This window comes from Terrapene carolina, unplaced genomic scaffold (assembly GCF_002925995.2).
Source record: "Terrapene carolina triunguis isolate 2854851 unplaced genomic scaffold, T_m_triunguis-2.0 Scaffold836, whole genome shotgun sequence".
NCBI lineage: Eukaryota > Metazoa > Chordata > Testudines > Emydidae > Terrapene > Terrapene triunguis.
This window is the reverse complement of record NW_020665187.1, coordinates 1476587-1489673: the sequence shown is the minus strand read 5'-3', so window position 1 is coordinate 1489673 and position 13087 is coordinate 1476587.

Below are 13087 nucleotides of genomic sequence, written 5' to 3'. Positions count from 1 at the left end.
CTTGTCCTTGTTGAATCTTTTGGCCCAATCCTCCAATTTGTCTACGTCACTCTGGACCCTATCCCTACCCTCCAGCATATCTACCTCTCCCCCTAGCTTAGTGTTATCTGCAAACTTGTTGAGGGTGCAATCCATCCCATCATCCAGATCATTAATAAAGATGTTGAACAAAACCGGCCCCAGGACTGACCCCTGGGGCACTCCGCTTGATACCGGCTGCCAACTAGACTTCGAGCCGTTGATCACTACCTGTTGAGCCCAACAATCTAGCCAGCTTTCTAGCCACCTTATAGTCCATTCATCCAATCTATACTTCTTTAACTTGCTGGCAAGAATACTGTGGGAGACTGTATCAAAAGCTTTGCTAAAGTCAAGATATAGCACATCCATCGCTTTCCCCATATCCACAGAGCCAGTTATCTCATCATAGAAGGCAATCAGGTTAGTCAGACATGACTTGCTCTTGATGAATCCATGTTGACTGTTCCTGATCATCTTCCTCTCCTCCGAGTGCTTCAAAATGGATTCCTTGAGGACCTGCTCCATGATTTTGCTGGGGACTGAAGTGAGGCTGACCGGTCTGTAGTTCCCCAGGTTCTCTTTCTTCCCTTTTTTAAATATGGGCACTATATTTGCCTTTTTCCAATCGTCCGGGACCTCCCCTGATTGCCATGAATTTTCAAAGATAATGGCCAATGGCTCTGCAATCACATCAGCCAACTCCCTCAGCACTCTTGGATGCATTAGATCTGGACCCATGGACTTGTGCATGTCCAGCTTTTCTAAATAGTCCTTAACCTGGTCTTTCACCACTGAGGACTGCTCACCTCCTCCCCATACTGTGTTGCCCAGTGCAGCAGTCTGGGAGCTGACCTTATCTGTGAAGACCGAGGCAAAAAAAGCATTGAGTACTTCAGCTTTTTCCACATCATGTGTCACTAGGTTGCCTCCCCCATTCAGTAAAGGTCCCACACTTTCCCTGACCACCTTCTTGTTGCTAACATACCTGTAGAAACCCTTCATGTTACCCTTCATATCCCTTGCCAGCTGCAACTCCAATTGTGCCTTGGCCTTCCTGATTACACCCCCATGCTCTAGCAGTATTTTTATACTCCTCCCTAGTCATCTGTCCAAATTTCTACTTCTTGTAAGCTTCCATTTTGAGTTTAAGCCTACTGAAGATTTCACTGTTAAGCCAAGCTGGTCGCCTGCCATATTTGCTATTCTTTCTGCACATCGGGATGGTTTGTTCCTGTGTCCTCAATAAGGCTTCTTTAAAACACAGCCAGCTCTTCTGGACTCTTTTCTCCCTCATATTAGCCTCCCAGGGGATCCTGCCCATCAGTTCCCTAAGGGAGTCAAAGTCTGCTTTTCTGAAGTCCAGGGTCCATATTTTGCTACTCTCCTTTCTTCCTTTTGTGAGGATCCTGAACTCAATCATCTCATGGTCACTGCTGCCTAGGTTGCCACCCACTTCTACTTCCCCTACCAATTCTTCCCTGTTTGTGAGCAGCAGGTCAAGAGGAGCACGGGGCCGTGTTGGTTCCTCCAGCACTTGTACCAGGAAGTTGTCCCCAACATTCTCCAAAAACTTCCTGGATTGTCTGTGCATTGCTGTATTGCTCTCCCCGCAGATGTCAGGGTGATTGAACTGTGATCTGGAAACTTCAGTTAGTTGTCCGAGGTTGATTAGCCTGCTACCGGCTTGCCTAACAGAGCTGGACCTTTTAGCTCAAACAGTCGAGGGCCCAAGTTCAATCTCCACTGTCCAAAACGCCCCTCAGAGGCATGGCTTAAAACCACTATGCCAGCCAAACTTTTATCACTACAACTTTCTAACGCAGAAAGGCCCTGAGGGGAAATGTTACCATATGATTTAGCGCCAGCCATTCAGCACAGCAGTTTAGGGCAGGAAGGTACAGTCTGATTTACTCAGCTGATACCTTGGGGGAGCCAGAATGGAATAACCTGGCCTGGAATTTATCCAGGATGCCCTGACGTTTGCGAAAGTGACATGGGATCTTTAATGATCGCAAGCCTCGGGGAGGGCGGTTTTGAAATCACACTGGCTATTTCATATCCTGATGTGGTCAAGCAGATGCTAAAATGAAGGAGAGAAGGGGGAAGCGAAACAAAAAAAGCAAAGCAAAAGTGCCTCAGAGAGATACAGGAGAAGAGGGGAGTCCTTTAAAGTGGGGAGGACTTGCCAAACCAAACAACTCTACATGCTCTGTGCTCCAGCCCAGAAAAAACAAAGGCCCTTTCTTTGCTTCCCAAACATCAGATCCTTTGCCAAAGGGGCCTGTTTACCCAATTGGAAAGGTGAAAGATTTGCTCCTCTTTTCTCTCCCAGTCTCCTGCTTCAAGCTGCAATTGATCATGCCCAGAGCTGCCTGAGGGCACTGGGATTTGGTGTCAGGTAATTACAAGAGAGGGGAGCAAAGGGATGCCTAACCTGAGCAGGAGCCCTGGGTATGAACTGCACTGACTATAAAGCAGTAATTGCCTTGTTAACAATAGAAAGTGTCATCAGGAATAATAGGCTCCAAATTGAGGAAGATTAAGCAAATGATAGGTAAGTGGGCTAAATGCTACTTGCTAGCCTTTCCATTAATTAAATTAATGAGCCATGCCGCTATTCAAATTATGTGCCTGCTTTCTGTGTGCTCCAGAGGGAAAGCAGCAGCATGCCCTTTGGGCTCAATACAGCCTTCCCCAGGCTCTAGTAACAAGGGAGGGAGTAGATGGATGGGGAAATTGTCTTTGGATGCTTAAGGTTAACTAGGGTGATATTATTGGGGCTGTTCTGATATTAGGTACGCAACTATACCCCTCCCCTGAAAAAAAAAGTGTCCTGATTTTTCACACTTGCTATCTGAGCACCCTAAGGTTAACTATGGGCATGTTCTTGGCTGACATCCCCCATCGTATTGGAAAGTGGTGCCATTCCTATGGCCAGGGATACATTTAGACTGTAAGGTCTTTGGGGCAGGGACTGTCTTTTTGTTCTGTGTTTGTACAGCACCTAGCACTATGGGGTCTGGGTCCATGAGTGGGGCTCTTTGGTGCTACTGCAAAACAAATAAATTATAATTAATGATCTGAGTCCATTATTTATGATTGGGGCCCCGATGTGCTGAGCTCCCAGTCTAAAGAAATAAAGGGTGGGAAGGGAAACTGAGGCACGGAGACGGGACATGACTTGTACAGTGTCACACAGAAGAGCTGAGATTAGAACCCAGTGTCCTGACTCCCAATCACATGCGCCATGTGCTAGATCAGGGGTAGGCAACCTATGGCATGTGTGCCGAAGGCGGCACGCGAGCTGACTTTCAGTGGCACTCACACTGCCTTGGTCCTGGCCACTGGTCCGGGGGGCTCTGCATTTTAATTTAATTTTAAATGAAGCTTCTTAAACTTTTTAAAAACCTTATTTACTTTACATACAACAATAGTTTCATTATATATTATAGACTTATAGAAAGAGACCATCTAAAAACGTTAAAATGTATTACCGGCACGCGAAACCTTAAATTAGAGTGAATAAATGAAGACTCGGCACACCACTTCTGAAAAGTTGCCGACCCCTGTGCTAGATCATACTGCCTCCCCTCAATCTAACCTGCTTTAATAATCAGAGCAAGAACTCTCCTGATTAAATATGAAACTATACATGTGGATGGGTCCAGTGAACGGGAATCAGGTTCTAATCTGGATTCTGACAATTTGCCACAAGGTGTGGGCCAGTCATTTCAATCTCGCTGTGCCTGAGTTTCCCCATCTGTAAAGTAGGGGCAGTAATCCTGACCTGTCTCATTGTGGGGATGAACTCGTTGGCAAGGTACTTAGAAAAAGCTAAGGTGCAAGTATGAGTCAGCTGTTGTGGTATTTGTGTGTTGTGACCACTTGTTCACTAGGCTGAAAATCATGAACTTGCTCCATACAGGCCGGTACATATCTGTCTGAGCATGACCGCTACTGGCCACTGCAGAGCGGCGGTCTGGTAGTTAGTGAGATGATGACCTGCAGTGGTACTTCATTTCCTTTGTTGGATCAAGCTAGAGTGCTCCAAATCTTCCAGGTCAAAGCCCTACGACCATGCACAAGATTCTTTCTATTGTCATATTTCAGAGTAGCAGCTGTGTTAGTCTGTATCCACAAAAAGAACAGGAGTACTTGTGGCACCTTAGGCCTGGTCTACACTATGACTTTAATTCGGATTTAGCAGCGTTAAATTGAATTAACCCTGCAGCCGTCCACACAACGGAGCCATTTATTTCAAAATAAAGGGCTCTTAAAATCGATTTCTGTACTCTTCCCCGACGAGCGGAGTAGCGCCAAAATCGATATTGTCATTTCGAATTAGGGTTAGTGTGGCCGCAATTCGATGGTATTGGCCTCCGGGAGCTGTCCCAGAGTGCACCATTGTGACCACTCTGGACAGCAATCTGAACTCGCATGCACTGGCCAGGTAGACAGGAAAAGCCCCACGAACATTTGAATTTCATTTCCTGTTTGTCCAGCGTGGAGAGCACAGGTGACCACAGATAGCTCAGCTCATCAGCACAGGTAACCATGCAGGCCGATAATCGAAAAAGAGCACCAGCATGGACCGTACGGGAGGTACTGGATCTGATCGCTATATGGGGAGAGGATTCAGTGCTAGCAGAACTTCGTTCGAAAAGACAAAATGCCAAAACTTTTGAAAAAATCTCCAAGGGCATGATGGAGAGAGGCCACAATAGGGACTCAGATCAGTGCCGCGTGAAAGTTAAGGAGCTCAGACAAGCCTATCAAAAAACAAAGGAGGCAAACGGTCGCTCCGGGTCAGAGCCGCGGACATGCCGCTTCTACGCCGAGCTGCATGCAATTCTAGGGGGGGCCGCCACCACTACCCCACCTGTGACCGTGGATTCCGGGGCGGGGGTAATCTCATCAGCCACACCTGAGGATTCTGCGGATGGGGAAGAGGAGGAGGAGGAGGAGGAGAAGCTTGCGGAGAGCACCCAGCACTCCGTTCTCCCCAACAGCCAGGATCTTTTTCTCAGCCTGACTGAAGTACCCTCCCAACCCTCCCAAGCCAGTATCCAAGACCATGACCCCATGGAAGGGACCTCAGGTGAGTTTACCTTTTAAAATATAAAACTTGTTTTAAAAGCAAGCATTTTTTAATGATTACTTTGCCCTGAGGACTTGGGATGCATTCGCGGCCAGTACAGCTACTGGAAAAGTCTGTTAACGTGTCTGGGGATGGAGCAGAAATCCTCCAGGGACATCTCCATGAAGCTCTCCTGGAGGTACTCCAAAAGCCTTGCCACAAGGTTTCTGGGCAGTGCAGCCTTATTCCGTCCTCCATGGTAGGACACTTGACCACGCCATGCTTGCAGCAAGTAATCTGGTATCATTGCCTGACAAAGCCTGGCAGCGTATGGTCCCGGTGTTTGCTGGCATTCAAGCAACATCCGTTCTTTATCTCGCTGTGTAATCCTCAGGAGAGTGATATCGCTCATGGTAACCTGGTTGAAATACGGGAACTTAATTAAGGGGACAGAGGTGGCCGTTCCTACTGGGCTGTTTGCCTGTGGCTGAAAAGAAATCCTTCCCTGCAGTTAGCCAAGCGCAGGGTGGGGGGAATTGGCACTGAGCTTTTCGCGTTTGGCTAGCAGGGATCTTCCCTGTTACCAGCCACGCGGTGGGCGGAGGGGTACAGCGATCATCCCAGATAATTCATGGCGGGGGGGTTAGTTTGGTTTCTGCAGGGATCTTCCCTGATACCTGCCACGCGGTGGGGGGAGGGATAAAGCGATCATCCCAGAGAATTGGATCAGGAGGGGGTTAGTTTGTTTTCTGCTGCTGAAGGTTAACAGGAAAACCGCAGCAGTCAACGAGCTTTGCTTGGTATGTGGGAAAGGAGGGCGCAGAAGCCAAAAGACAATGGCTTACCATGGCCGCATGCAAGCTGAATTCTGTTGCCCGGACCTGCGTCTGTGATCTCTAACACCAAAGCCACAGGCACTCAATATTAAGATGGAAAATGCGACCTTGTACTGAAATCACATGTGCTATGTAATGTGAATAGTGTTGGTCACCGTGAAAGAGTATAAGCATTGTTCTGCAAAATGTATCATTTTTAAAAACTTCTCTCCTTTTTTTCAACCCTCCCTCCAGCAGCTGCAAATTTTTCAAGCCTCCATCCTCCGTCCCGAAGGCTATCTCAGATAAGGCGGCGTAGAAAGAGGACGCGAGACAACATGTTCACGGAAATAATGGAATGCACCCGCAATGAAAGAGCTCATTTGAATGAGTGGAAGGACACGGTATCTAAATTTAGGAAAGATGCCAGTGAACGTGAGGTCATGAGGGACGCTCGAGATGAGAGGTGGCAGGCTGCAACGCTGGGGCTGCTGCGTGAGCAAACGGACATGCTCCGGCGTCTGGTGGAGCTTCAGGAACGGCAGCAGGATAACAGACTGCCGCTGCAGCCGCTGTATAACCTCCCTCCCCCCTCACCGTGTTCCATATCCTCTTCACCCAGACGTGTAAGAACGCGGGGTGGGGGGAGGCTCTGTGCACCCTCCCACTCCACCCCAGTGGACAGCCCAACCAAAAGGCTGTCATATTGAATTTTTTCAGTGGCCTTTTACTTCCCTCCTATCCTCCTCCCAAACCTCACCCAGATTACCTTGTTGGTTCTCTCCCTATGTTTATAATCACTTAATAAAGAATACATGATTTTTAAACGATAGTGACTTTATTTCCTTTGAAAGCAAGCTGGGGAAACGGGGAGGGTGGGTTCCTTACAGAGAATGAGTCAATAAAGGGGGCAGGTTTTCATGAAGGAGAAACAAACAGAAATTTCACACTGTAGCCTGGCCAGTCATGAAACTGGTTTTCAAAGCTTCTCTGATGCACAGCGCTTCCTGGTGTGCTCTTCTAATCGCCCTGGTGTCTGGCTGCGCATAATCAGCAGCCAGGCGATTTGCCTCAGTCTCCCACCCTGCCATAAAGGTCTCCCCCTTACTTTCACAGAGATTGTGGAGCACACAGCAAGCAGAAATAACAATGGGGAGATTGGTTTGGCTGAGGTCTGAGCGAGTCAGTAGCGATCGCCAGCGACCTTTTAAACGGCCAAATGCACATTCTACCACCATTCTGCACTTGCTCAGCCTGTAGTTGAACAGCTCCTGACTCCTGTCCAGGCTGCCTGTGTATGGCTTCATGAGCCATGGCATTAAGGGGTAGGCTGGGTCCCCAAGAATAACTATTGGCATTTCAACATCCCCAACGGTTATTTTCTGGTCCGGGAAGTAAGTCCCTTGCTGCAGCCCTTTAAACAGAGTAGTGTTCCTGAAGACGCGAGCGTCATGAACCCTTCCCGGCCAGCGCACGTTGATGTTGGTGAAACGTCCCTTGTGATCCACAAGTGCTTGCAGCACCATTGAAAAGTAACCCTTGCGGTTTATGTACTGGGTACCCTGGTGCTCCGGTGCCAAGATAGGGATGTGGGTTCCATCTATCGCCCCACCACAGTTAGGGAATCCCATTACAGCAAAGCCATCCACTATGACCTGCACATCTCCCAGAGTCACTAGCTTTCGTAGCAGCACCTCAGTGATTGCTTTGGCTACTTGCATCACAGCAGCCCCCACAGTAGATTTGCCCACTCCCAAATTGATTCCCGACTGACCGGTAGCTGTCTGGCGTTGCAAGTTTCCACAGGGCTATCGCCACTTGCTTCTCAACTGTGAGGGCTGCTCTCATCTTGGTATTCTGGCGCTTCAGGGCAGGGGAAAGCAAGTCACAAAGTTCCAAGAAAGTGCCCTTACGCATGCGAAAGTTTCGCAGCCACTGGGAATCGTCCCACACCTGCAACACTATGCGGTCCCACCAGTCTGTGCTTGTTTCCTGGGCCCAGAATCGGCGTTCCACGGCTATAACCTGCCCCATTAACAGCATGATCTCCAAAGCACCAGGTCCCGCGGTTCGATAGAATTCCATGTCCATATCCTCATCACTCTCACCACCGCGCTGCCTTTGCCTGCTCCTCGCCGCCTGGTTTTGCAGGTTCTGGTTCAGCATAAACTGCACGATAAGGCGCGAGGTATTTACAATGTTCATGACTGCTGTCTTGAGCTGAGTGGGCTCCATGCTTGCCGTGGTATGGCGTCTGCACTGTTCACCCAGGAAAAAGGCGCGAAACGGTTGTCTGCCGTTGCTTCCCTGGAGAGGGGGGAGGATATACCCAGAACCACCCGCGACAATGTTTTTGGCCCCATCAGGCATTGGGATCTCAACCCAGAATTCCAATGGGTGGAGGAGTCTGCAGGAACTATGGGATAGCTACCCATAGTGCAACGCTCCAGAAATCGACGCTAGCCCCGGTACATGGATGCACACCGCCTAATTAATGTGCTTAGTGTGGCCGCATACATTCGACTTTATACAATCTGTTTCCCAAATTCGAATTATATAAATTCGGATTAATCCCGTAGTGTAGACATACCCTTAGAGACTAACAAATTTATTAGAGCATAAGCTTTCGTGGGCTACAGCCCACTTCTTCGGATGCATAGAATGGAACATATATTGAGGAGATATATATACACACACATACAGAGAGCATGAACAGGTGGGAGTTGTCTTACCAACTCTGAGAGGCCAATTAAGTAAGAGAAAAAAAACTTTTGAAGTGATAATCAAGATAGCCTAGTACAGACAGTTTGATAAGAAGTGTGAGAATACTTACAAGGGGAGATAGATTCAATGTTTGTAATGGCTCAGCCATTCCCAGTCCTTATTCAATCCTAAATTGATTGTATCTAGTTTGCATATCAATTCCAGCTCAGCAGTCTCTCGTTGGAGTCTGTTTTTGAAGTTTTTCTGTTGTAAAATAGCCACCCGCAGGTCTGTCATTGAATGACCAGACAGGTTAAAGTGTTCTCTCACTGGTTTTTGAGTATTATGATTCCTGATGTCAGATTTGTGTCCATTAATTCTTTTGCGTAGAGACTGTCCGGTTTGGCCAATGTACATGGCAGAGGGGCATTGCTGGCATATGATGGCATATATCACATTGGTAGATGTGCAGGTGAACGAGCCCCTGATGTTATGGCTGATGTGATTAGGTCCTATGATGATGTCACTTGAATAGATATGTGGACAGAGTTGGCATCGGGCTTTGTTACAAGGATAGGTTCCTGGGTCAGTGTTTTTGTTCAGTGATGTGTGGTTGCTGGTGAGTATTTACTTTAGGTTGGGGGGTTGTCTGTAAGCGAGGACAGGTCTGTCTCCCAAGATCTGTGAGAGTGAGGGATCATCTTTCAGGATAGGTTGTAGATCTTTGATGATGCGCTGGAGAGGTTTTAGTTGGGGGCTGAAGGTGACAGCTAGTGGTGTTCTGTTATTTTCTTTGTTGGGCCTGTCTTGTAGGAGGTGACTTCTGGGTACTCGTCTGGCTCTGTCAATCTGTTTTTTCACTTCAGCAGGTGGGTATTGTAGTTTTAAGAATGCTTGATAGAGATCTTGTAGGTGCTTGTCTCTGTCTGAGGGATTGGAGCAAATGCGGTTATATCTTAGAGCTTGGCTGTAGACAATGGATCGTGTGGTGTGTCCTGGATGGAAGCTGGAGGCATGTAGGTAAGTGTAGCGGTCAGTAGGTTTCCGGTATAGGGTGGTATTTATGTGACCATCGCTTATTAGCACAGTAGTGTCCAGGAAATGGACCGCTTGTGTGGATTGATCTAGGCTGAGGTTGATGGTGGGATGGAAATTATTGAAATCATGGTGGAATTCCTCAAGGGCTTCTTTTCCATGGGTCCAGATGATGAAGATGTCATCAATGTAGCGCAAGTAGAGTAGGGGCGTTAGGGGACGAGAGCTAAGGAAGCGTTGTTCTAAGTCAGCCATAAAAATGTTGGCATACTGTGGGGCCATGCGGGTACCCATAGCAGTGCCGCTGACTTGAAGGTATATATTGTCCCCAAATGTGAAATAGTTGTGGGTGAGGACAAAGTCACAAAGTTCAGCCACCAGGTTAGCTGTGACATTATCGGGGATACTGTTCCTGATAGCTTGTAGTCCATCTTTGTGTGGAATATTGGTGTAGAGGGCTTCTACGTCCACAGTGGCCAGGATGGTGTTTTCTGGAAGATCACCAATGGATTGTAGTTTCCTCAGGAAGTCAGTGGTGTCTCGAAGATAGCTGGGAATGCTGGTAGCGTACGGCCTGAGGAGAGAGTCCACATAACCAGACAAGCCTGATGTTAGGGTGCCAATGCCTGAGATGATGGGGCGTCCAGGATTTCCAGGTTTATGGATCTTGGGTAGCAAATAAAATTCTATATGCATCCGAAGAAGTGGGCTGTAGCCCACGAAAGCTTATGCTCTAATAAATTTGTTAGTCTCTAAGGTGCCACAAGTACTCCTGTTCTATTGTCATAGAATCACAGAGTTGAAGGTCAGAAGCGACCACACCAGATCACCTAGTCTAAACTGCTGCACACCACAGGCATCTAAACCCCACCCAGTTACCCCAGTGTAGAGCCCAAATAACCTGGATTAGACTGTTTTACTGCCCTCTGCAGACTGAACTGGTGTGTGACAGGCAGAGAATAAGAGGGAGCAAGGTGTACCAATGCCCTAGGCCCCTGCAAAGGTAGGGAATTGATTTGGTGAGATATACCCAGATGATCCCAGCAAGCGCTCCATGCTCCAGGCCAGAAACCTCAACATCTTTGCCTCTCACATTAATTTAAGTTTGTGAGCAGACAAACTCCGATTCATGGAGTTACTCAAGACCCTTCCTTTGTTCCAGGCAGCTCTTCCGAAGGGTTATACAAATGAATGGATAACTGGGATCTGAGGGGAACTCTGTTTAGGATATGTCATTCCTCTGAGCAAATGCTTAAGGAGGATTTGTTCTAATTTATGAGACGTCAGGAATTTTCCAACAAATATCAAAATTTTCTGTGGGAAAATTGTGTTTTTTTCCTCAAATGTTTTGATATTCTGTTTGGAAAAATCTAAACAAAATATTTCATTTTGGGTCAAGACAAATCAAAATATTTCAGTTTGTCAAATCAAATCAAAATGTTGTATTTTGAGTCTGTTCAACCATAATCTGTGTATGCCTGAGCTGATGTTGGTACCTCCTGGGTGCTGTAGTTCAGATGCTTCATGCCACTATTCTTATGGCTGGACTACATCTCCCATGAAGCACTGTGATCATGTGACTCCCATAATGTACAGTGGCAGGTCAACCAGAGGGGAAACCATGGTGTATCATGAGAGATGTAGTCCAGCCAGAGAGCCCAAGCCATAGAGAGGGACCTGTACTACAGCTCCCAGGAGGCACTGTGGCAGTTACGGATTAATATCAGACGGACCGCCTTTTCCCCTCCTTCCCCCCCAAAAAACCCACCACTTTGACATTTCCAAATCAAAAATTTTCATAACTTTCCGTTCTGCAAAAAGGTCAATATTTTGTCATTTTGTCCTGATTTGAAACAAAACCACATTTCAAAATACTAGAATTCCCTACAAAATAGTTTCCCCCCAGCTCCTCTCTAACTGCAGTTGGAGATGGCCTGGAGGCTCAGGGTAGAGCCAGAGAAGTTTGCCGTGCAAAGAAGGCCCCTTGTTACTCAGCAGCGCTGTTCCCTCTGTGTCAGATGTGCTTAAATTACAGTTTGTTTGTTTATACAGCCTTTAATACCACAGCACTCGTTTCACTGACGAAACCAAGTGCTTAGCCCTGCAGAGCCAACTCAGCTATGGGGCAGCAAGTTGGAGTCTTGTGGATCTATCGAATCTGGAAATTTTGTCCTGCTGCCCAGCACTACAATATCTGGGCACCTTCCACATAAAATCCTTAGCGATAGCAAAATCTGTAGTAGAACTACAGTTGAAAATTTTGTAGATTGAACAGTTTTCAGTTGGAAAATTATTTGTATAGTGATAGTGCTTAGGAGTCTCTGGCCTGGACCAGGACCCCATTGGGTTAGGTGCAGTACAAACACAGAACAAAAGATGGTTCCTGCCCCAAAGAGCTTCCAAATTTGAGTTTAAGTCAAGAGACAACAGATGGCTATGCAGTTTCCTCAAATTTGACAAGTTTTACAGGAATGTGTCAATTTCAGTGACATTTTTCACTGGGGAAAAAGTCAAAACAATTTTAAACTTTCTCAGTTAGTTTCAATAATGTTAAAGTTTCATTTTGATAAAGTAAAAATGTTTTCTTTCAACTTTATTTTTTTGATTAATTTTGTTTCTACTTGTATCTTAAAATATTAATGTGAACATCTCTATATTTATTATCTACAATATATGGTCTATTTAATCTTTTGTATTCTAATCGTTTTCCATTATGGAAACGGAATGTTTAGATTCCGAATGGAAATGTTTTTGACTTTTCATTCTGATTTGGAAGGAAAACAAATTCGGAGATGTTGGAATTCCCTGAGGGATTCCCCGCAGCTCCATTCCCTAGGGGACGTCATGGAGAGACTGATAACAGAGCTGACAGCCTGAGAGGGAATAAACATGGAACCCCATATGAGTCTATTTCTACAAGGCCTGTGAAGGCAGAATGATCCCTCAAGCAAATGGGAGGTCTGCAAAGTGACAGAGCCCAAATGTCACTTCTCAGACCTGCACCGAGAGAAATTTAGATCCCACTTAGCAATACAACAGTCAGGAAGGGGGGAAATGGCTCCAGCATGGAGCCATGAAATTGACATGAATGATAACCAAGAGCCTATGCAAGTAAGGCAGGGTCTACTCTACATGGATACTGCATCGTCCTAACTAAACCAACATAAGCCCTACTTCTCTCGTGGAGTAGTACACAGACATAATTAGGTCGAAGTAAGATGCCTTACATTGATCTAACTCTGTAGTGTAGACCAGGGGTTCTCAACTTTTTTCTCTCTGAGGCCCCCACAACATGATATAAAAACTCTATGGCCCACCTGTGCCACAACAACTGGTTTTCTGCATATAAAAGCCAGGGTCGGCCACAGGGCTAAGTTGTTCAGGCTTTGGGTTCAGCTCCAGGAGACAGGGCTCAGGGCCCTGAGCTTCAGCCCCA